At 40.6% G+C, this 24,201-nt stretch overlaps 1 protein-coding gene and 1 pseudogene across 1 annotated transcript in view; both read left to right on the top strand.

The window, feature by feature from the left end:
- The first annotated feature begins 1,501 nt into the window (after positions 1-1,501).
- lsp1a (lymphocyte specific protein 1 a) overlaps positions 1,502-24,201 on the top strand; it is a 63,868-nt gene continuing 41,168 nt past the window's right edge. Inside the window, exon 1 of the mRNA XM_059335230.1 lies at positions 1,502-1,577. The gene's annotated coding sequence lies outside the window, so the exon portion shown is untranslated. The remainder of the gene's footprint in view (positions 1,578-24,201) is intronic.
- LOC131974049 (U2 spliceosomal RNA) lies at positions 3,373-3,497 on the top strand (annotated as a pseudogene).

Below are 24,201 nucleotides of genomic sequence, written 5' to 3'. Positions count from 1 at the left end.
TCTAAAGTTTCCTCAGCTACTAACTTTATCCTGTGGGTCCGCCGGGGGAATGTGGAGAGACGTCTCAGAGTTATTTTTGGATTATGTGACTTCACCAAGACTCCCTTTAAAAAACTCTGAGTTTTCCCTCTCCGTCACCAGTCTGATCTCAGCCAGGAGGTTAAAGCCTTGAGTTTATCTAGATCTCTTATTGAATATAACTGCACTTATAATACTCATGTAGGATAATATTTTTAGGATAAAAGGCATGATAAGACACAATGAAAAAACATTTTGTCTATAAAATAATAACTCATCTGCTCCTTCAGCCTCTGTGTGTGTGTGCATGTATGTGTACGTGCAGATGTGTATGTGGGATGGGAGGGGTGGGTTTTGTCATTTTTATTGTCTATTTTTACATTTCTATGTATGAAAAATGCTATATAAATAAAGTTTGATTGATTGATTGATTGATTTTATTTCTTTTGTCCCTTGTGTCTCATGTTAAGTGTCCTTCTGTTTCTTGAAAGGCGCTATATATATATTTAGGTACTTTTTTACTGTTTAATTTTGAGATACTTCCTCACTTTAGTTACTTTTCAGGATGAGATTTAACATAAAAAACATGATCAAGACATATTAAATACAAAAATCAAACCTCATAAAGGTACATTAAGTCGTTAAAATCTTTACAAAATTGAAACGCTGCTTACATAAATGCATCAATACAAATAATATAGTAATATATTAAGAATATATGTAACATTTAAGTTATTATTATTATTATTATTATTATTATTATTATTACAAAACACGTCTCATTAAATTCCTGAAAACATTTTTTATCAGTTAAAAAGGAGGAAAAAAATGTGCATTTGTTGGGGACTATTTTCAGAGGCGATGAATCCAGATTTGAGTAGGAGTGTGTGTGATTAAAATAAAATACAGTGTGTGTGTTCGTGGAATAAAGAAACATGTCAGGGTTAGGTCTATATTCTTAATAATATCCAAATCAAACATCTAAATATATTTTTGAATAATATAAAAGATAAATGGTTGATAAATGAAAGTGTATTTCGCAGGTCATTTTTGTTATAGATTCTATATTTAAATATTATATATTTGTATGTTTATATACATATATATATATATATATATATATATATATATATATATATACTGCATATTTATTAATGTATTATTATTATTATTATGTTTGAAATAAAGATTTAAATCAATCAATCAAATTTGTATCTATAATCTTCATTAGTCATGACTCGTGTCTTGCTAAAGAAGCTCCAGAACACAATGTGATTGTGAATTAAACACAGTTTGGTGTATAAAACAAAACTTAATTACTACAAGTCAGTGATTATATTATTATTTACAATCAGAGGAAAAACCTTAACCACAAATATGTGAGTTTCAGCCTTCATCCTGCTCCTTCACCCTCCTGCTGCTCAATTAGGCTCTAATTATCAGCTGTGACGTCAGGTGCAAGTAATTATCTTTAATTAGCTGTGAAAGAGCTCAGCAGGACTGAAAACCACAGAGTCACACAGGAAAGTTAAACACTTCTACTCCATTACATCTCTGAGGTAAAACTTTTTACTGCACTACGTTTGTCTGACAACTTCTCTTTTTATTTGAATGTTTGTGATAAACTGAAAGGTGAAGTTGTCCTTTTATGTGTTGAGAAAATTCTCCTACTCTTGGATCAGCTGGAAAATGCATCGTCACAAAGCTGTTTGTCTGACTCTTAAGAGCTAGTGGGTTCTCACAGGACAGTGAAGCTACAAACATTAATGATCTTATAGAATATGATGCATTGCTGTAGATTAAAGTATCCAACAGTGTATAAAGGAGTTAAAATGAGCAAAACCTCCAACATCTACATTCTATTGACAGTCAGTGTTGAAATTAAAGTATGTGATAGGAGAAATTATTTGGAAAGTTTGCAGACCCAAGAGGGGTTTTTAGGGTAAGAATAAACTTTTATTTATTTCAGTTTTCCTGATCCAAAAGCTCATCTGTGCCCTCTATCCTACACCTACCACTTTATATTTTACTCTTTCTGCAGTGGTGGAATGTAACTTAGTCCATTTACTAAAGTACAATTTTGAGGTACATGTACTTTACTTGAGTATTTACATTTAATTTAACCCTTGTGTAGTCCTCCTGTCGACTATACACTGGTGGTCCTCAGGGTCAAAAAGGACCCCATGACATGAGACTAGAGGTAGATTAGAGGTTTTAGGACTTTAAAAAAAAAAAAAAGATCAACTTTTTTTCACCTTAAGGCTTAATGATCAAGACATTGATATCTAATTTTCAGATTTTTTTCATTATTATTGGTCAGTTTTAATCAAATATACAACATTAGGGCCTAATTTTCAAGTTTCAAGAGTGTGTGTTTGTGCATCCTGAGGAGGACAGCAAGCAAGAGGTCAAAATGTATATTTGCACATATTGTCCATTATGTGTATAAACCAGGTGGCAACCTCCAGGTCTGAGCATGGAGGCAAACCAGGAAGTGCCTTAAGCTGCATTCTACCAAAAATTCCAGCAGGGGGCGCTAAGTTTGGCTGCAAAAAAAAATCTGTCCGTTCATTTCAATGCAAAATGAGAACTTCTCACTTGATTTATTACCTCACATTTTTTTACACTATGGTGTCAATCACTAGTAGAAAAAATCTTCAAGATGATGTTAATAGTGTAAATAATGGCCCCATTTAGAACAAAATAGAAGATAAAGAATCGTATGATTTAGGGCGTGGCTATCTTTGATTTACAGGTCACTAACAAGGCGAGCCGTCATCAGGAGAGAAGCAGAGCAATACGTATCCACGGCAACATGTCAATAAAGTTAAATATGACGTTATAGATATAAAAAAAAGGACGTTTAGCGGTTTGGTCTCATATCTTTGACCCTTTCACTGTATTTTCACTTAATGACAGTTTATTTGAACGTTTTGTTCAGTAAAAATGTCTTGTTCAGCATTTGGTTGGACTAACAGACACTCCAAGGAGTCACTGCTCAGTTTTCTGAGGTAAGTAACATACATTTTGTTTTTTTGCTAGCCAAAGCTAACATCCCAGTTAATGCTCCAGTTAATGCTAACATGAATTAGCAGTGGCTTCTCTGTCAGGTTGAGGTGTAGAGAGGCTGTAGTCAGTGATCAGATCCCTCTCGCTCCTCCACAGTCCAGATATGAGCTGTGTCCCAATGTCAAGGATCCTTCCTTGGTAGGATCCTTCCTTCAGAGTCGGGTCCTCCGAAGGCAAGGCAAGAGTCCTTCCTTTGACTGGTGTAATGCACAAATGGGACAGCCTTCGGAGTGTGCAGCTGTGCGTCATTGCGTAATTGGACGTCCTGCTTAACTTCAGCGCCGCTCTCGGACCTTTGGCTAAGATCAAGTGTAGTATCTGTTCTTATCAGTTTAATAAAAAATAAATAAATAAATTCAGCGCCGCAATTTCAAAATCAATATTTAACTGATCCTGGCTGAATTCGGCCGCTACTTAGTGTCATGAATGCAGGGGCGCATAATTCATCATGGAAATATATTCTGTGATTTTTTATTTTTTTATTATTTATTATATTATAAATAACAATAACGGATAATAGCGGACTTTCGGTCCCTGTAAACACAATAAAGAAATGTATAACTTTCTGAATGGCACAGTTGCACATAGTACATCATCATGGACACATATAAATTAATAAACAATAACTTTAGCGACTGAGACGGCATTAATTAACTTAACCGGCAATGTATCAAGATGACGTTTATTATCTTTAGACAAATATTCTGGCATTTGTTTATGTTTATGTTTTTGCTTGACTTTGAACACACGTTTTGTAAGTTATGTGACAACATTCAGTGTAAACTGTAAATACTTATTTAAATGCATATTGCGCCGCTAGCGTCGCTGTTTTTACGCTCGCCATTTTTAAATCTCCCGGTAGACCGGTGTGCGCAATGCTTTATGGGTAGTCAGAGCGCACGGAGGATACATACATGCATCCTCGGAATTTGGGCAAAAGAAGGACTCTGTCCTCCGGAGCATCCTCGACATTGGGACAGTCCTTCGACGGATGTCGATGACGTAGTGTCCTTCAAATCCAGCCGTTTGAGCATCCTTCCTTGACATTGGGACACAGCCACAGTCTGCTCCCCGTATCGGAAACAAGATGGCGACGAGTAATGCTGAACTCGATGCTTCCACAGGCCACAAACCAAAGGGTGACGTCACGGTGACTACGTCCACTATTTATATACAGTCTGTGGTATAAAGACATGCACACACAGTGATAGACACACACTCAGATAAACATACACTCACAGGTATATATCTTCTCACAAGGACACACCAGCACACATCGGGAGCCATTTAAGCCTGATTTCCACCGGGCTCGTTACTGCAGCGTCACGTCAGCGTCGCGTATGACGTTGCAAATAGGTAACACTCTAATCAATGAGAGCATTTCCACCGGGCGCGTAGCGTAACATTACTGCAGCATCGCGTCAGCGTCTCTACGCGAGCATAACTGCGGATTTCCACCGGACGCGTTACAGCAGCAGCACGTCTCCACATCGTTTTTGCTGCGTCTGTCAATTCACACCGGGCGCGTTACAGCAGCAACATGTCAGTTTTTTTTTCGCGTCGCGTTACTCGCGCGAGTTGATCGCATTTACTCGCGTCACTCACGCGAGTAAATAACTCGCGAATTTTTGCCCAAGAGACTATTTAGCGCCAAATAATTCCCTCCATTTCATTCTGTCATCAACCATGACAAGCATAGCGTCCCTGTACCTGCTCTGGAAGTCCGAGATACGTCGGAAAACACGCCGTCGTGTCTGGGTGAGTGACATCATCCGGAGGCGCACTCAGCACGGAGAGAGGACCGCAGAGTACTTCCACCTTTTTCCTGTCCCTCCTGCCGACCCACTCCTCCTTCCTGCCTCTTTTCTCCTCTCTCTCATGTATGTATCTCGGACACTGTCGTCCAGAATCTCAACGCTGATAGGCTGTCCCGACACAGCGTCACGCGAATATTTCGGCAAAGTTGAATTTATTGAACTCACGCGAATTTGCGTTATTTCATTCGCGCCGCGACATTCGCGTCAATCGCGGCATTCGCGTCGCCGGCAAAAATTTGCGTCTATTCGCGTGTTTGCATTGACTTTCTATGTAATCTTGTCGCGCGAAATATTCGCTACGGACGACGGAGCACTACGCATAAATTCAGCACAGAGCAGATTGTTCGGGACAGGAAGTCTTGCACAGACACAAAATAAAACACTGGTATATTTTCAAAATAAAATACCTCGGGTTCGCTAACAAGCCGGCCGACCTCGTTAGCGCTCGTTAAGACGGAGTCGCTGGATTTGTCTCCAGTCATTAACGAGGAGATGTTGATTATCTTCCAGTTATATCAATTGATTAGGCGTGAATTCGCGAGATCTCGTGCGTCCTCGGGACTCTGCTGTCCGCAACAGCTCCGACACAGACGGATCCGGTGGGTGTTGACGGACTGCGTAGATACGCAGCCGTTGCGGACAGACCCTTGTCGGAGTCGTTATGCATCCAGTGGAATCCAGGCATAATAGAATAATCGCGTGAATCTCAACAGAGCAGATCGCACCAGACAGGAAGTCCGACTCAGAATCAGCGTAAAACACTTCTGCCCCTTTCAAAATAAAACACAATACGCAGTTCATGCAGCCTAAAACTACTTCACATCAAGGTTATAATAGTTTTGGATTTTCTGTTAGTTTTTTTTTTTTTTTTTTTCAGATTTAGTTAGTTTTTAGAGTGAGTGTGTTAGTTTTTATTTTTTGAAAATCCTTAGTTTTAGTTTAGTTTTAGTTTTTTTGTAATGGGGTATTTGTTGGGTGGGAGATTCAAAAAGGTCACCTTAAATATTGTGTAATAAAAACACATACACAAAGACACAATTTTTTTTAAATGTATTTAGTTAGGAAAGATGAACAGCCATCCACAAATCACAGTTCACAAGATAGACTTAAGTACAAAACATCTATAATACTGCTTCTGAGGTTAGATGCAGGTAGTGTGCCAGGTAAATATCTATAGCCAACAGACTAAAGAGACACACATGACCATAACAAGATAAACCCATTTATGAGACATGTCGCATTGCTTAGGAGCCACAAGTCTCAGTGAGCTCTATCTGAGAAAAACAGGAACAAACTCAAAAACCCCATCAGATGAACTAACTCAAAATTAACTGCATATGAATTGCACTGCCCAGCACTAGAGGTGCAGCAGCTATATGGCAAATTATTGCAGTTGATTAACAATACCTCTCGTGTTATATTATACATCATAAAGTAAATAAAGTGAATGTTTTGAACAAATAAAGAGCCCTGATTTAAACGTACATATATAGCCTTCTGTTCAACATGGTAAACAAAAAGTCCTTGCATTTTGAATGCATGAGCTGTCTCAAATACAGCTTTTCAAGGTGAGTGTGTGTTGTGTCTGTCTGTCTGTCTGTGTGACTGGTGCGAAAGAGAGAGATGGGTGTACTTCAGTCAAGCAACAATTTCTTGTTGATCTTGAGGAAAACGCGCTGCTCCAGAGATGTGGTTGTTCTGTTCCTCAGGCCAGATGACAAAAGCCCACACACAGAGAAGATGCGCTCCACAAAGGCTTGTGAGGCAGGGGCACTAACGAGATCTAATGCCACAGGGGCCAGTTTTGGATAGACCCCCTCTCTTGCTCTCCTGAACTGCAATGGTGTTTCATTAGAGACACCCACTTTGACATCATCGGTATACTTCTTCATTTCGGTCGACAAACTATTGCTCACATCAGGCTGATGTGTTGATGACACGTTGACCTCCATACGGGATGCAAGGAAGTGGTATTTCTGAAGAACAGTAGGAGGGGAGCTTGGTGGAGCTTGAGTGGACCTTGCAGTAGCAACATCATCATGAGAAGCAGTGGCTGGGTTATACTGAGCTGCCAGGTTATGCACAAAGGACTGCGCTGCCCTCCTTAGTGGCACTGTGTCTGGTGTTTGAAGAACCAGCGAAACATTTGGATCCATAAAACAGGCTGCTGCTGGTGTAGCATCGAACTGTGGGGAATCAGGGTTAAGAATGGCAGCAAAACGTTCTCGCAAGGACTTCAGCAGGATTTGAGCCAGTTGCTTCCCAGCAGTAGTCGTCAGCAGGTGTGCCTCAAGGTTGAGCAGGCATGGCACTACTTGTGAGAGTGACTGGCTGTCACTCTGAAGCTGATCTGTGTGAATGGCAAAGGGCTCCAGCAGCTTGACCAGGTTCTCCAGTTTGGCCCAGTCGCTTGTGAGAAGTGTGTCCAGGCCCAACTCCTCAAGTACTTGGTTTAGTTCAGCTCTGACCTCCAGCAGTCTTCTCACCATATCAAAAGTGCTGTTCCAGCGTGTGCTACAGTCCCGGACCAGAGTTTTGCCACACTTTTTGATCATTGCTTCATTTGCCACTGACGATTTCCTCACAGCATGTACCAGCTTTCTTGCTCTTGTTATGAGTGAATCAGCACTTGGGTGCTTCATGGCATCTTTCAGTGTGAGCTGAAGGGTGTGGGCAAGGCATGGCATTCTCTGGAACTTGTTGTTCTCCCAATCATCTGGCAGCTCAAGTTCTTTGCAAAAAGAGAAAACAGACAAATAATTAGTTTTAAGCATCAAATGTACAACACACTAAAATAGCTGTACTTGCATAACCTTGCTTGTTTTAATATATTTAATTTCTTACACTATGAGCTCCATGAACTCATGACATTGCAATTAATTGTGGAGACACAATATAAAACAATCATGGACATAAAATAATAGGAAATGATAACTATAATATCAAAGTGAAGACTGTAAATGTCAAATTCAAACTTTTTAACCTGTGCTAAAATAGTCTACTTATTTTTACTTTTTAAAAGGTGTGTACTACTTGGGTTGGAAACTTTTAGATTTTGAGTTGGATTATATCAGTAGCCAACAGACTGCTGGTGTAGGCTAATTGAGTACAAAAGCATTGTTTTTGTGTCAATAATGACTTATATAAAATATCTAAATATCATAACTCATATTAGGTTTCAAAAGAAAAAAATAAAAGGGACCACATTCATCTAAGGTTGGGCAAGGTTGCTGCATACACATGACCAAAGGCTATCTGTAGTATCTAAGGAGTACATAGTTGCAGGAAATGAGAGCTAGTAAACAAGGATTTTCCTCTCCAACTTTCAATGGGGAAATATCAAGTAAAGCTTACAATGCTGTTTAAATCATAATAGTTTATATAAAAAAACAGACGATCAAATATTTAAGTAGTTATTATTTGTCACCAAAACCACACTTACCGAGGTCTCCACTCTCCTCATCCTCCACTGACTCCTCTGACTGTGACTCGATGGTCAGAGCATCCTGGTCGTCTCCAGGGCCTCTTGCCTGAGCCTGTGAACCTGCTGCTGACTCCCCACTTTGCTCCCGGCGTCTGTCCCCAAGCAGCCGCACAGCCTTGACGATGTTGGAGCCGTTATCAGTCACAATGAGCAGCACCTTGTCCTCTCCTATATCCCATGCATCTAATGTCTGATCGATGCAGCGGGCAATGGACTCCCCGGTGTGTGGGTGCTCCATTCGGTGTAGGTTAATCAAAGCATGGTGAGCCTGGCCTCCAGGTGGATGGTAAAAACAGGCTGACACACCCATGAAAGACGCTGTTAATCCTCGCTTGCTCCAACCATCTACACACAGGGTCAGCTTCCTCGCCTCCTTTATGAGCTCTTTCAGTTTCTGTTTTGCTTTATCTATCTTAGCCCCAATAAGGTTATGACTCTCGCAGCTCCGGGTGTTCTGAATTTTGGTTCGAGCGAAGTGCTGAACTTTTTGAAGGCAGTTGACTCACACAATCTAGTAGACATCCCAGTCTCAATAAACATATTCACTAAAGCTTCCTCCCGCTTGCGGTGTTCCTGCGTATTTACTAGCCAGCAGCTATTTGGTCGCCGGTAGAGGGAGTCCATTATGTTTACGGTTGTTTTGTATTCCTTCCCCGTGCTGCCTGACCTGGTTGTAGCTTCTCCTCCGGGGGAGGGGGGCAGAGAGGCTACCTTGTCCAGGTACTCTAAATTAGCATTCTTGTGAGAGCTTTTCAAATGGACTTTCAGGTTGGTGGGGTTTTTCCCCTTCAGAAGTTGTCCACATACGTTATTACCTGCTTCCACTATAAGGCACTTGCTGCTATCTGTAACACTGTCGTATTCGAAGAAATCCCAAATAGGACTTTGTCGCTTTCTCCCAACTTTCACGGTCGCCATAGTGCCAAGCGGCGTGTGTAGATCATAGGTGTAGATTGTCAACACAGGTGACGTCGGAGACCATGAGGTCCCGTAATGTGTCGGCAGCTGGCGTAAAACTGCCAGAGCTAAATAAATACATTTCATATTAACCAAAAAGGATTATGTATGAAAAAAGTTGACAAAGACGAAAACGAAGGACATTTTAACTATAATTACAGTTGGTTTTAGTTAGTTTTGTAACTACACAATACAGTTTCAGTTAGTTTTTGTTTTTTTCAAAACTCTCGTTTTTATTTTTATTTCAGTTAACGAAAATGTTTTTTCAATTCTAGTTTTCGTTATTTCGTTCGTTTTCGTTAACTATAATAACCTTGCTTCACATCAACATTATGTTATGATCGGGGCACCAGATCAGCAATCAATCAAAGGGTCTCTGAGGATCGGCGACACGGACGACAAGAGACTGACTGTTGAAGTGGAACATCATACAATCATTTATGACATAAGATATTGTTTTTATAAGGATAGATGGTCAGATCAACATATCTTTCACCTCAGAGAAGCAAAGTAAGTTGGTTTTTGTTGTTGTTTGTTTTTATACACACAGTTTATCCATAGACTGTATAATTAGAGTTTAAAGTTTATCACAGGATCTTGCGGTCTCCCGTATGGTCAGGATTATCGCGTGATCTCGTTATCTCGCGTGTATACGGCCGGCTCGCTAAGCTGACGTGCTGCTGCTGTAACGCGCCCGGTGTGAATTGACAGACGCAGCAAAAACTCTGGAGACGTGCTGCTGCTGTAACGCGTCCGGTGGAAATCCCCAGTTAGGCTTCAGTATCTTGCTCATGGATACTTGGACAGTAGGCTGCAGTGATCAGGGATCCGCCAACCTTCTGATCAATGTGCGAGTGCCAATTGAGCCACAGCCGGCCGTATAATTTTGTTCTTTTATTTCAGTAAGTCTTAAATGCAGGACTTACTTGTAGTGGAGTAATTTCAGTGTGGTATTAGTACTTATACTAATAATTAAGGGGGGGGGGGGGGGGGGCTACACGGGAGTGTAGTGGTTAGCACTCTGCCTCACAGCAAGAGGGTCGCACGTTCTCCCCCATGTCAGCGTGGGTTCTCACCGGGTTCTCCGGTTTCCTTCCACAGACAGATTTAATTGTTGACTCTAAATTGCACGTAGGTGTGAATGAGTGTGTGATTATCTGTCTATGTGTCAGCCCTGTGATAGTCTGGAGACCTGTCAGGTGTACCCCGCCTCTCGCCCAATGTCAGCTGGGATCAGCTTCAGTCCCCTGCGACCCGAGTGTGGATAAGCGGTTAAGGATAATCACTGTTAATGCAGCAGTAGTTTTGTAGTAAAGATGCTTCAAGGGGATATTTTGCGTTGCTGTTGAGAATAAATCATGCAGGTGAAGAGGGTGTCACTCTGCGTTGTGTTGAATGTTTGGGTAATTGAGGACACCACAAAGACAAGATAGTTGAAGCTTGTTTATTGGCTCCTTCTCTTTGCTCTCAAGGTCTTCACACTGTAATACAGTACAGTAGTGAGCAATACAGATCACCTCCTGTTGTCACCAACTTCACTCTCAAAGTCCCAAAACACAGAGTAGAGATATATAATATTTACAGTAATACTTTTCATTCAAAACTTTATTTACATCTTTATAATTTTCAGACCAAAATGAAATGACTATAATGTGAATGCACATACCTGTAATACAGTACAGTAGTGAGCAATACAGAAAACCTATTGTTACCACCTATCAACCAACAACACTCTTTCACTACATGAGGAATGGCGTCTTTTTAACAATGCACCTTCACTCTACTTCAGTGTGTCCGACTGATGGTTATTTACAGAGTATGGCATGAAAATAAATGGCCAAATATGTGAAAATTGCAACACAAGACATCATTAAACATCACTTCTCTCAATACCAACAATGGAAAGGAACAAATACTATATACACAGTATTAAAGTAAAGTATAATAAATAAAATAGCGGAGCAGAGAAATGCATACCTTCGCTCTCAAAGTCCCAAAACACAGAGAGCGAACACAACGCGGGAAAATAACTTCTGTCCACAACGGGAGAATCCATTTCTTTAACTTTATACCAGGGCAAACGACTAAACTACTAAAACTTATATGTAATTACCTCTGTTTACATCCAAATGATACAGAAAATAATTTCACCACAAATTAGCCTCAATCCTTTGTAAAAACTAAATAAAAAAACAGGAAGTTACCCCTTACAAATGCAAAATCCCACATTCTCAGTTTACGCGTTCAAAATAAGTTTTCCGCATTTTCCTAATAAACATTAAGAAAGTTTATAATCTAGTGTAACAACATCTCTGTTACACTAGGAAAAAACTAAAACAAAGGCAAGAACTGAATATTTCATACTTGTTGTCCAGCATGAACACACAAGGCAGGTCAAAGGTCAAACAAATGCTTAAAATAAAGGAAATAAAAGTCTAAAGGCTCGCTGCAGGAGGAGTTTACATGATGTTTGGTTCTCAGATCAGCTGTTTGAGGTCACCCTGCTGGTTCAGTCAGTAGGGGGCATGTTTGTTCTGCTGTTCTGCTCTGAACAGCAGCTCAGCAGTCTGAACTATGTTGATTTTGGATAATATAGTTTATGCTTCAACATTTCATGGGATGGACCTGTCTAAATCTGACATATTTCAGCTTTTTGTGTCTCAGATCTTACGTTTTTGTTATTTTGATTGTTTATTGAGGATGAGACGGTAACAGTATGGTGCAGATGAAGCAGTATGTTTTGATTTGTCTGCTATAGCACTTAAATGTTCTTAGTTACATTCCACCACTTGTTGGGGGTAGAAAAACATTAATTTGCATTTTCTTGAAATTTGGTTAAAATTTGTGATGCATTTAGATGGAAGCCTTCACTTTGGACACTACGTTTTGAGGCCAATATTGTACTTTTTTACTCCACTACATTTATCTGCCAGCTTTAGTTACTTTTCGGGTCAGATTTAACATAAAAAACATGACCAATTTAAAGTGAATTAAACATCATAACAGTGTATTAAGTAGTTAAAATGAGCAGTATCTAGAGGAAAATTAAATCTCTGCTTAAATAAATGCATCCATACAAATAATCCATTATTTGGAATATAAATAACAATTTTAATGAGTACTTTTGATACTTTAAGTACATTTTGATGCTGATACTTTTACTAAGTAAAAGTACTAATACCACATTGTGAAATGACTCCTGTACAAGTTAAAGTCCTGCATTCAAAACTCACTGGAGTAAGGGATCTGAATATTTTTTCCACAACTGCCTTTTTGTCTCTTTATATCCTGCGTAGTGAAAATCACTCGGGTCATTTTCCATCTCCTCACTCTGCTGACTCAGACATAAATGTCTCTGCAGTAGCTCCTCCGTCATGCCGTCTCCCTGCAGACCTCCTGACTGTAACCCAAGCACATCCTAATAACCGACCCAGGCTGTAAAGTCATTTAGGGTTATTATGTCCAGGCTGCCGGAGGTCGTCGTAAAAGTTCAAGGAGTGCCATTACATTTAGTGCCTGCTCAAAATCTCATTAACTTTCGCCTGTTTGTCCTGAGTGCCATATGGTTTCACTTTGAGCACACCGGCGCTCACAGATGGAGAAGCAGTGGAGGATTTCTGAGCTTCACAGCCTCTCGGCATGCTTGTTGTCAGATCTGGATGGATGGTGATTTCTTTATGAATCTGGCCTTCCACTAAAGCCCTCTGCAGCCCAAGCTTGCATTCCATCTGGTTTCTGCAGGTTTCTGCATCAGAACCAGATTTATCTGCTTCCAGAGAGCTGCAGCAGCAGATACAAGACAACTCAAACTTTTTTCCAACTATCACTGTGGACAGTTTAATGAGATCAAAACAAAATCTGCTAAATTTAAAGCTTTAAAGGGCTAAAACATTTTCTCAATCAGCTTCTCCCTATATTAACACATTTTCTGACGTTTTTGTTTTTATTTCACAAGAGAGACTTCTACATTTGTTTCATTCACTCCTACATGCAATTTTGAGTCCCCAATTAAACCAGTGCTAATCACGACACCACCGTGTAGCTCTAATTTAGTTATGTTACGTGTCAAAGAGTGCACTGAGGGTTAAGCTTTCAGCCCAGTATTTCAGACAAAGTATAACACTTTTGGCCAGAAGTTAAACGAAGATGCAGCAGGATGTAAATCTTATATGTATTAGTGAGCTTTACATTGTATAAAACCATGCTTCACACAAATACAGGAGCTCCGTCCCCAAAACTCTCCAATATTTCCTTCCGAGAAAACAGATTGGGAAAACTAAATACAGTATTTCTACGTCCCTTCAGCAGCTGCATAAAGGATGCATGAACGTAATTTCACTAACAAAGATCAAAGCGATAAAAATTTGAGTTCAGAAAGGTTGAATGCATATAAAGAGGGGCAGATCCAGGTACTGGATGAAAGGATTGCAGTGGAAGGGGGATGTGGGGAGACGTTCAGCTCGTGGACGGATGGATGGTGGAGAGAAAAGATGATTTGCTCAGACTGACATCAGATTTCGTATGTGTCTTGCTCGTGGCACGAAGGTGTGCATCCTCGATTTTGAAGATTTTTGACTTCATTTTTCAAAATATCATTATTTACGTAGGACGTGTTGCAGCATTGCACTATTTCTGATCGGACGCCTTTTAGGGGAGCTCCGCCCCATTGTGTGATAGACCTACACCTGGTCACTAACACAATTCACTGGATTTACACCCTGACTCATCTCATCTGGAAGTCTATTTAGCCTACCTATCTTTAGGAGTTTTAAAGTGCGCTACAAGGTTCGATTTTCCAATAATATTCTAATAGTTTCCAGTGAATATCAATGTTCAATGTGTATGTGCTGGATGGAGTGCCAATACATACTTTCTACGGGCACTGCAGTAGTATTAGATTAAGCCACCGGCAGTATATAATTAATATGAGCTTGTCTTTTATCAGCTGCAACTTTAAAGAGTTGAATACATTAATGCATCAGCAATTATGATCCAATAATTAAATTCCATTCTCCACAATAATACTTTTACTTTTTAAATATTTTTTCTCTTCTACTTGAGTAAGGTTTTGAAAGCCAACCTTAAAGTATTTAAACACTTATATTACTTTTACTTCAGTTAAAGATCAGACTTTTTCTTCCACCGCTGATTCTTATCAATATTTAAGCATTTATGCAAAGTTAAGTAAATGCTTTAGTTTTGCATCAGTTTGCAGTATTTTACATTTTTTTTAACTTCAGTTTCTGCATTGTTTCTAGAGAAAGACTTTATTATAAGTCGGGTGTCAGCAGATCTGCACTGGCATGGAAACAACCTTTATTTACCGCCACGGGCAGAAAAACAAAGTGATCATGTTCTAGAAGAAAAGCCTCCAGGGGCGTCTGCAGCATAAAATAATCATTTAGCAGACATTCACTCTGTCATCTGCTGCCTCAAATTGTTCTATTCAGATCATCTTTCTCCTCGTCAGCTTCTTTTTGCAGCGTTTTAATCATGTGAAGGATCTGAAACTGAATCCTCAGATACTCTGCTACAGAATAAGGCCATGTGGCTGTTTTAATGTGTGTGTTCCTCTGCCAGGGTCAGGGGCTCAATTACCACTCGATGTTTATACACTCAGATGTACTGTGAGACAGATTGTTTTGGTGTCAGCGTTTCAAATGTTGTTAGACGTTTGAATGGACGTGTGGATGACGGGCCTGCTCCACCTGCTGGCAGGTTGAGATGGGTATCAGCTAGGGCTGTAACCATTCGTTTTAACCTCGATTCCTATCACTATTCGTGGTTGCCAAAACGATTCAATGGTGATATTGCTTAATTTACAATAATACGATCTGAAACGATTCAATGACTTGAAATCGATTTCGTAATTTTTGGCCAAAAATTCAGTCAGTGTGACTGAAGTAAATACCTGGATCCTGGACAGTGCAGGTGAAGTTTCCTAGATTCATGTTGTTTCTTTTAAGGGAATCAGAGGGCGTTCCATCAGTGTGGTTTAAGGAAAAGCCTGGCTTATTTTAAGCCTCACTAATTTAAGTGAGAGATGCATTCCATCAAAGTGTCTTACTTACATTAGATCTACATTTAGCTGACTTACAGGAAAAAAAGGGAACAATCAAGGTATAGTGCAATAAGAGCCATTAGTGCATCAATAAGTGCTGGTGACAATTGTTTAAGGAGTAGAATTATCATGTGGTGCTAGGAGAGAAGGTCCTCTCTGAAGAGCTGGGTCTTCAGGAGGTTTTTTAAGGTAGAGAGGGACGCCCCTGCTCTGGTAGGAACTGAAGAAGAAATGTGACTCCCCGCTCAGTAACCATGGTAACTGACTGCCGAACTAGCCTGCTCCGGGGCAGGCTAACTGATGAGCTTACTTCAGCTGTGTGTCAATTTATTTCTAAAAATCAAAATTCCAAAATACAGTTCCGTCCCGTTTCTTACGTCTGTGCGTAAAGTTTAGACTTAGTTTTTTTTAATTTTTTTTATTTATGTTACAGTCTGGTTTATACCTTTTTTCTCATGATGTGACGAGGCATGAATTTACACACCTATTTCAGTCAATCTGTTTAATTCATGCAACTTTTGTTTTGGAGTGAACCCTTTATTTGAAAGCTAAACATGTATAATTTAAGAAAAGTGTGCAAAAGTTTTAGTCGTCCTTTATTCAATAATTTTTGTTCTAGCTGTTAAGACAAAAAACCCCAACACATTAAATCCAGTCTAAACCAGGACCTTCTGCTGTGGTAAAATGTATACTTACATCATTCTCTAGTTACTTTATCTCCAATTTGATTTATTACATTTTTAGCTTTTTGGCTGTTCAGATTCCTACTGCTGAGATGTAACAGAATAATTAATATAGGACAGGGTTACTTTGCCAAGTTAGGCCAATTTACAGTAAATTCATTTTAGTTGTGAGTTTTCTGAACTTACCCTACAGCTAACTGTGAACATACAGCTGTAATTATCAGCCTACTGATAATATAACCACTCTTATTCATCTAGTGATCTAATTGATGATTTATTAACAACTACAAATAACACAATTAGTAGGATTGAATTACTCGTGCATTTTATCAGTGCGTAATTTTTTTTCACCTCGCCATCTCCCTGGCACTGTTAATGGAGCAGTGTTGTCTGTCATTGTGACTGTCACTTTATATTCAAATCAAATCAAATCAAATCAAACTTTATTTATATAGCGCTTTTCATACATAAAAATGCAACACAAAGTGCTTTACAAAAAATAAGAAAAAACAAACAATAAATAATAAAAATGACAAAACCCACCCCTCCCTCCCCCACATACACATCTGTAAGTATACATACACAAACATGCACACACGTATTTAGTCATGCACGCACACAAACACACTCAGACTCACACACAGCACATATTGATTGACAGTGTAGAGACATGGCAAGGCACCGAGGATCCAGATGAGGAGAAAGCAACCTGTGGGAGCATCCACACTGAGAGGTGGCAGAGCCCACAGCCATAGAGGACGCCGTCACAGAGACCACCAGGACCCGGGGAGACCGAGGCGGACTCCACACATGATGCAGAGCCGCCCAGCCCCCCGGGCCCAGGGAGTCCCCAAGACCACATCCCCACGGGCAGACCCAACACACCCCCCAGTGAGGAGGCCCCCATGAGGAAACACTGGAGCTAAAGACTAAAAGACTAAAAGACAACAGGATAAAAACTAAAAGACTAAAAGACAATTATTCTTCATAAAGCTCCAACAGCATCGTTTCGTTTGCTCGGCCACAGAGGGGAAAAAATCAGCTGTTTTTCACCTCCTTCAGTGCTGATTTTCACCACAGTTTGCGTCATCTTATCGGCTGTTCCACGATCGGTTAATACTGGCTCCTTATATACTCCGCACTCGTGCACAGTGCTGGCTTGTATAGCCTGGGTTGAGTCAGCGCTGACTAGACTCGGCTGAGCTGCGTTAGTGGAACAGCCTCAAGTGAAAGTTAGTGTTAATTCTAATCTTTGTCAGTGCAGCCGCGGTTTGTGTAGCCACGTTGATGTAATCAACAATAAATGGCAAATGCATTCACATTTTATTTGAATCAAGTTCAACCAACACTTGAGGTTGACAGCAAGTTAACCTTTTCTCTCATTTTCAATATTCTATTAAAAAAAATGCAACCAACATTTCAGCAGTTGGTTTACCTGCCACTTCTGCTTTTGTTTTCCAACATAAAAATATTACAATATTAATATAAAAAAAAAAGTGCAACTAACATCTCTCCAGGTTGAATTAACAGGTTTACCTGCTACTTTTGCTGTTGTTTTTTTAACCTGTGAATCCCATGGCGCCTTAGTCGGTGGTTGGAGAGATTTGTTGTTTTGCCGTGGTACTTATTTAGAACATCTCCGTCTTTACAAAAGCCCACACACTGGACTGCAATGGTGGCTTGATAATGTCTCGCTGGCTGGCTTCTCCTCCGCCACCAGCCATCATGCTATGTTTTGATATTTGCGCTGCTGGCGCGTGGCGATGACGTTACAGACAGACTGAATCGAGTAATGTTAAACACCTTGTTTATTGTTAAAAGTGCTAGAGAAAAACACCTCCATATAAAGTCTGACGTGCTTAGATTGATTACCTTTTAAAACAATTTTAGATTGATATGTTATCTGAAGGGCCAACTTACCGAGCACAGATAGATGTAGTTGGATCATATAAGTCGAAACATCGATGTCGTAGATGAATCGTCACGCCTCCATTATCAGCCAATAGGATATTCAACCTCAACTACAGAATATGTATGGGATAAGAACACTGACATATCAAGTAATGAGCCCCACACACATTCAAATCAAACATCCACGCGCGCATATTGTTTTTTCGGGCGAGCTATTTTGTATCCTGCATCTCTGCTCCCTAGAGCAATATTGTAGCTGCAAGGAGAAAAACATGCTTTGCATGCGCAGAGTCCACTCGCAACACTTTCCTCTGCTCGCTCGTGATACTCTCACCTGCTCGCGCGTGCAGCGTCTGCTCACAAAATTTTCTTCTGCTCACACAAGTGTTTTTTTTTTTTTTTTTTTTTTGTGGGTGGGTGGTTTTTGTCAGTAAGGGGGCGGGCCAGGGGTGGACATGCCAATCATCGTACCGAATATAATTGGTTGAGCAACTTCGCTGATTAGACAGCAAGGTAAGGTAAGGTAAAGGTACACCACTAGGACAAACAGGACAAACCACACAGCCCTGAATGCCTGAACAACATGTATTGTGATTTGATGCTATATTGTCTTGACTTGGATGTTTGTAAAATGTCACACAGAGCGATGTACTTCAATATGCTCATGCATGAGAATAAAAAGACCAGATTTATCAGAGATTACTGAATGAGTGCAGTTTTGCATCTCTACAAGGAATATGAACATTAACCAGGTATTTATATTACTCACAAGCCGAAAAAAAAAATCCTACAATTTGAATGCTGAAAAAAGATGAAAAGCCTATGCTTGTTGAAATAATATTCCTGTCAATATCTCAATGTATTCAATACGGACATTTACCAAATTAAACACTATGAATACAGGACCCAAGTTACAGTTAATGTAGGCAATAGGTTATATTTTTCTTGCATGAATGCATGTATTAAAGGATTTTTTTTCATAATTTAATAAAATTACGTTTATAATTTCCAAGGACAAATAATTACGTCTACAATATGAACAGCTTTACCAAAATAAAAAAATGTACTGTCTGTGTGCAACAGGATTCAAGTTACAAAAAATAATCAGAGCCTTTTATCAGATTAATGTAAATGATGGAGGAAACAAAATACAGCGCTCAGTCAAACCTATTGAAGTACATTGCTCTGTGTGACATTTTGCAAACATTCAAGTAAAAATGTAATTCATATAGCACCAAATCACAATCCATGTTATTCAGGCATTCAGGGCTGTGTGATTTGTCCTAGTGGTGCTGCCTTACCTTGCTGCCTAATCAGTGAATTTAAAAAAAAAAAAAAAACACACTCGCGGGCAAAGCACCTTTTCTCCTTGCAGGCTACAAAATTGCTCTGGGGCAATTAAAAACAAAAACAAAACTAGCTTGCAAGTGATTTCAAAGCGCTTGAAAAAACAATATGCGCGCGTGGGTCTCATTACGAGTGTGCGATTTATGTCAGTGTTGTAATCCCATAAATAAGTCAGGTGAAGTGACATTTCATGGTTAGGCCTTTAAAAGACAGTTTGAAAACTAAAAAGTGAACCTAAATGCTGGAAGTGATGCAGTTATGAGGACGATGTGACTACTACATAAACACAAAGATTTGATTTAAACCTAGGTTTAGGGTAAAAAATATTCCTGGTAAGACTTTCTAAAAGATGGCTTAAACAGTAAATTTCAGTATTTCTACACTGTGGTATTAATACTTTTAGTCAAACCTTTACACAGTGGCCTTTTGGCCTCTGACCTTTACAGGTAAAAACCTAACTCTTCGTTTGTTGCTTGCTTTTCTCCGTTACTTCTTCCCTCAGCTCAAACACGACAATGTTCCTTTTAGCATTGTTTTTTATTCCCGATACAGAGAACCAAATTGTGCATGGACCACTACTAGTATGAGAACTAATGAAACAGATTTCCGAATGGACCAAGCACAATTTTTTATCAGCTTTACACTCCACCTTGACAGATATGATACCTCTCTGATATCACTCCCAGAGCTCCTGCTGACCAGTTAATTCCAATCTTGAATAACTTGTGACTGGATTCCACCGTGTAAACTCATCCGTCAGGGGGGCAGAACTCAGAGCTGTCCAGCTCTCGGTGTCAGGCGAGCAGATCTCTGGCTGCGCGGAGCCCTGAGAGGAGCCTCTCTGAGTGGGAGGTGATGAGAGCAGTGCTGGCATCAAATGGGGGAGAGGCAGGAACACATTCTAGGTTGCAGGTCAGCACTCCCTAAGCTCTCTAATGGATCAGCAGCACAGCTCTCTCTGAGGGAGGGAGGGTTCTAGGGGATCTGCAGGAATGAGCAGTTCTTTTGTTCCTGAGGGCCTGAAGCTTTAATCCTGCTTGAGCCAAATAAGCAAAACAGACTCTTTTGGGGTTTTTTTTGTTTTGTTTTGTTGAAATTCAGGAAAAGCTCAGCCTCCAGGATTAGACTTCAAGCTATTTTTTTGACAGCCTGGACTATTATGATTTTGTCCCTCATTCCTGTTTGTAATAACATATTTCAGGAGAACGTATCATAAACGTACTTATAGTGAGTGTTGGGCAGTAACAAATTAATAACAACACATTGCATTACTTTTACCAGTTATGACAAACTTGTTACAACCGTTGACTGCTGCTTTGATTTCTGCATCTTTTCCGTTGCCATATTATTTTGCAACAATGCTCAACATCAGCTAATGCTTGCTAGCTTGGTTAGCAAAGGACAATTATTCTTCTAAATGAACAGCCAACTCCTTAAAAACTCTTTTAGTCCAACTGAACACTGAACAAGATTTTTATAAGCCACCAGAATGTTCCAGTTAACTTTGATGAAGAGAAAACGCACTGTAGCCCCGCCCTAATGCCAACCGCATACACAGATGATTGTTTACTGTTGCATCACTGTTTTGAGGTGGATGTAATGAATGAATGCAAACAAGGTGTACAGAGATGAAAGGCAAACTTAAAACTGTAGATTGCTGTCTGTAACATTTACTTTTTATTTCCATCCATTTCCATTTTCCTCCGCTTATCCTGGGCCGGGTCGTGGGGGCAGCAGGCTAAGCAGGGCATTCCAGACGTCCCTCTCCCCAGCCACAATGTCCAGCTCCTCCTGGGGGACCCCGAGGTGTTCCCAGGCCAGGAGGAGAGTTCTGGGTCTTCCCCGGGGCCTCCTACCAGTTGGACATACCCGGAACACCTCTAACGAGAGACGCCGGGGAGGCATCCTTACCAGATGCCCAAACCACCTCAGCTGGCTCCTTTCAACGAAAAGGAGCATCGGCTCTACTCCGAGCTCCCTCTGGATGTCTGAGCTCCTCACCCTATCTCTAAGGCTGAGCCCAGCCACTCTACGGAGGAAACTCATTTCAGCCGCTTGTATCCGCTATCTTGTTCTTTCAGTCACTACCCAAAGCTCATGACCATAGGTGAGGGTCGGAGCATGGATAAATCAAGAGCTTTGCCTTCCGGCTCCGCTCCTTCTTCACCACGAAGGTCCGGTACAATGTCCGAATCACTGCTCGGGCCGCACCAAACCGCCTGTCCATCTCAAGCTCCGTTCTACCCTCACTTGTGAACAAGACCCCGAGATACTTGAACTCTTTCATTTGGGGCAGTACCTCTCTCCCCAGCCAGAGGGGGCAGTCCACCATTTTCTGGAAGAGAGCCATGGCCTAGGACTTGGAGGTGATGACTCTCATCCCAACTGCTTCGCACTCTGCTGAAAACCGCGACAATGAGTGCTGGAGGTCCCGGTGTGATGAAGCTAAAAGTCTCACATCATCTGCAAAAAGCAGAGATGCAATTCTTAGGTCACTAAACCGGATCCCTTCCTCCCCACGGCTGCGCCTTGAGATCCTGTCCATGAATAACACGAACAAAATCTGAGACAAGGGGCAACCCTGGCGGAGACCAACACCCACTAGGAACATGTTTGACGTTGTGCCGAGTATGCGGACACAGCTCTCACTTTGGTAATATGGGAACCAGATGGCTCGTAGCAATGAGCCGGTACCCCATATTCCCGCAGTACCCCCTACAAGACTCCCCGAGGGACACTGTCGTAAGCCTTCTCCAAATCCACAAAACACATGTAGACTGGATAAGCAAACTCCCATGACCCCTCCAGAAGTCTCGAAAGGGTAAAGAGCTGGTCCGTCGTTCCACGGCCAGGACAGAAGCCGCATTGTTCCTCCTGAATCTGAGGTTCGACAATCGTCCGGAGCCTCCTTTCCAGCACCCTGGAGTTGACTTTCCCGGGGGGCTAAGCAGTGTGATTCCAAGGTAATTGGAACACACCCTCCGGTCCCCCTTTTTAAAAATGGGAACAACCACCCCGGTCTGCCACTCCACTGGCACTGTCCCAGACCTCCATGCGACACTGAAGAGGCGTGTCAACCATGACAGCCCAACAGTGTCCAGAGCCTTCAGCATCTCAGGGCGAATCTCATCCAACCCTGGCGCCTTGCCTTTTTTTTCATGAAAAAAAAAAATCTCAGGAAAGGTCCACTTCTTGTCTGAATATTGGTATGAGTGGCAACCCTTAACTCCTTTTTATATTCTGAATGAAACCAGGCACAAGCACCACGCCGTCTGACCAATCAGTGACAGAACAAACTATGTGTGATCTCAAGAATAAAAAATCTAATCTAAAAGGCTTTCTGCACAACCAAGCTGTGAATTTAACCCTGTAAACACAGCTGTGAGAACAGCTTCTGATCCTGAAAGACATTACAAAGAGACGCTTTCACCTCATAAATCTTAAAACAGCGGCAGAATAATGGAGGCTGGAGTGTTTTCCGTCAGTATCTGGCGTCAGCAGATAACCAGAACACCAAACAGGCTGTTTGCTTTGAGCTGAGAGTGAAGCATCAGATGCGATGAGTGTTTCTCTGCTGATGGATGAAAGTGTTTGTTTTCCAGCCGGTACAGTGGTGGAGATAAAACAGGGACATCTGTTTGTTGAATTCATGGCCATTATTAACAAATCTACAGAAATTATTGAAGAACTGACTGAAAATTTAGATTATAATGATGTAAAATGTTCTTTGTGTTTTTAAATCATTTCATGAGCAAAAAATTTAAATGACAAGGGAAAATATGAAATTTTCATTGAGTTTGTACTTTTTTCTTGTACTATGATTTTTTTTCTCTCAGAAGTTATAATTCACTCACGTTAAAACATTTCATTAAATTAGAAGTTGTTTGATGTTTCAAAACATGACTTTTCTCTTAACTCTCCGTCCCTTTTCTTCTAATGTTGTTCTACAACTTAATTTTCATAAGATCCTACTTTATATTCACCATGTGACTCTACAACTTTATTCTCATAAAGTAACATTATTCAAATATTAAGACTTTATTCTCATAACTTTGACTTTATTATCAAAGTTTGCCTTCTTGAAAGCTAGACTGAGAAGTTGACTCAGAATAAGAGTCTGTTTTGTAATAACTCTTTTCAAAGGTTGCACAACAGTATAAAATGTCCACAGAAATGTGTTAAACCACTATTTCAGCAGTAAATCGGGACAATATACTAAAAATATGTATTTTGCAGCTAAACTGATCTGATTATATTCTGCAAACTGCTGCTGCTTTCAACCACTGAATATCACATCAATGTTTAATTTTTATTTAGTTAAAACTAAGTTCAGACTTACTCTGAGTCACGGGCGGCTGGACATCGACAGTGGTATGAATCATTCACACAAGCATCTTTTTCAGCTACAGAAACCTAAAGAGTTCAGCCAATTCCTCAACTCCTCAGCTCCTCATGTTTTTGCACCACAGAGAGTTAATGTGCTGTCCTCACCACAAACCCTATCACTCTGCAGTCAGATATGAAAGTGCATGCAGAGAGAAAAAAGTGGAAATGCACTGCGTCATGTTGGGGAACCACTAAAATACGGTACAGTCAAAATCCCGACACACTTTTTAAGGCTGAAAGACATGTTTATGAGGTCAGCCTACAGCAGCAGCGAGTGCGTTCAAAACAATGCTAGCAGAAGAATCTCCTGTCATGCTGTTTCTCGCTGTAAGGATTCTACAGACTCAAGCAAAGTTTTTCTGCATTTTGCTGAACACAATTCAATTACTGTCGGACTCACGTGAAAGGCTTGTTTCTGATGATACCACTTCCTTTCATATAACCTGACTGTTTGTCGCATAAATCAGG

This window comes from Centropristis striata, chromosome 6 (genome assembly GCF_030273125.1).
Source record: "Centropristis striata isolate RG_2023a ecotype Rhode Island chromosome 6, C.striata_1.0, whole genome shotgun sequence".
NCBI lineage: Eukaryota > Metazoa > Chordata > Actinopteri > Perciformes > Serranidae > Centropristis > Centropristis striata.
This window is presented reverse-complemented; position numbering and strand designations above follow the sequence as displayed.